We start from the raw sequence: 1,623 nt of genomic DNA on the forward strand, positions 1-1,623 counted from the left end.
AGCCCTCCCAGCATGGCAGTCGCTCTGGTGCCCCATCTCCGAGGCAGGGTCCCCGCATGGTCCCCTCAGTCCTGTGGTGCCTGTTGCTTGTCTTTCAGGCGGGGGCTGTGTTCCTCCCCTGCCCCCTCTGCCTGTCTGCAGCCCCAGACACCCTCCCTGGCCCCGACCGAGCGCTGCGTGTACCATGTCACCGCCCTCTCCCCATCAGAACGCACGTGTCCTTATCCCTGCTGAGCCCAACACCGGGCCCAGTACCTGCACAGGCACCCTTGCAGGCAGATCTGTGAGCTGTGGGCATGTGTGCAAGCCTCAGGCAGGTCCGTGAGCCTTGGGCAGGTGTGCAAGCCGAGGGCAGGTCCGTGAGCCTCGGGCAGGTCTGCGAGCCATAGGCAGGTCTGCATGCCCACTCCTATCTCCGACGCCTGGGGCCCGGGCCTCAGAGACTCCCGACAGCCACCGAGACCAGCCCATGTCTCCAGGGTAGAGCCTGTTCTTCACAGTCCCTGAAGAACTTTTGGTTATTTTAAGCAAGTAAAGGAACAGACCAGTGTAACCGAGCCAGGCTTGGTACCGCGGATAGGGTGGGGGACGTCCATCTTTAGCCCCCGGATAACACCCTGTTGTGCTTTTTCTCCGCAGGCTTCACGATGTAGCAGGGACCTGAGTATCGTGTTCAGGTAATGCCCGTAAGCCAACTTACCTCCTTTTTCCATGCCATGAACTGCCCGACCTTGCGCTGACCACGCTTTGTGTGTGTGGTCACTGTAGCAAGCAGCCATTCCTCGCAGCGCCTCTAAAATGCAGGCTCTGAGGACAGGCTGGGGCTGTGACTGCCTCCTTAGCTTTTCTCCTGGCCAGTAACTTTTGAGTGAGTACACTCCATCCTGTGCTGGGTAGGTCTTGGTTGCAAGTTCTAGCAGGAACAGCGAGGTTGTGGCATCCATGGTGGGAAGTGAAGTAACAGGTGCCGTTTCTGTGCTAGAAAATGGAAAAGGAGTCAGGGCCGGAAGGAAGGTGCAGAGGTGAGCCTGAGAGCCAAGCTGGGAGGCAGCATCGCGTAGGAGTGCTGGCCTGAAGCCTCCATGCCCCGGCAGAGGGGCGGACACGCGGACGTCTAGCGGAGGTGAGGCCCGAGCCCCCCACCTGGGGCCTGCTGGCTGGGGAGGGTGGGTGATCACGAGCAGCTGGCAGTTTGGGACACAGTGCAGCATTCACGGTTCGCTGCTGATTTTCCGGGCCCCTCTTCTGAGAGTCCAAGGTCCAGCCAGCTGTGGGGGCTTAGGCCTCGACACAGCATGGGGTGCAGAGGGCTGGTCTCCTTCCATCACCGGTTCACCTGGGCACCCTCAGGTGGCGGTCGTGGAGGAGCTGTGCTGCATGGGGACTGAGCATGGGGCCACTGCCCAGTGAGTTGTGAGGCCCTCCGCTAGCACCCTGCAGGGAGGTCCTCAGGGGTGCAGGGTGCAGCTCGCCATCTCCTCCCCTTCCCCTCTCCCTCCCCTTCTTCTCCTTCCCCTCCCCCTCTCCTTCCCCTCCTCCTCTCCTTCCCCCTCCCCCTGTCCCCATCCCTTCCCCTTCCCCCCTCTACTTCCCTTCGGCTGCCCTTCTCCTGCCTTCTCCCCT

At 61.7% G+C, this 1,623-nt stretch overlaps 1 protein-coding gene across 3 annotated transcripts in view; it reads left to right on the forward strand.

The window, feature by feature from the left end:
• PCGF3 (polycomb group ring finger 3) overlaps window positions 1-1,623 on the forward strand; it is a 72,283-nt gene that overhangs the window by 21,633 nt on the left and 49,027 nt on the right. For all 3 annotated transcript variants that reach the window (XM_017538939.2, XM_037742158.1, XM_017538937.2), the window contains exons 2-3: window positions 640-677; window positions 983-1,123. The gene's annotated coding sequence lies outside the window, so the exon portion shown is untranslated. The remainder of the gene's footprint in view (window positions 1-639; window positions 678-982; window positions 1,124-1,623) is intronic.

Source organism: Cebus imitator, unplaced genomic scaffold, assembly GCF_001604975.1.
Source record: "Cebus imitator isolate Cc_AM_T3 unplaced genomic scaffold, Cebus_imitator-1.0 Scaffold117, whole genome shotgun sequence".
NCBI lineage: Eukaryota > Metazoa > Chordata > Mammalia > Primates > Cebidae > Cebus > Cebus imitator.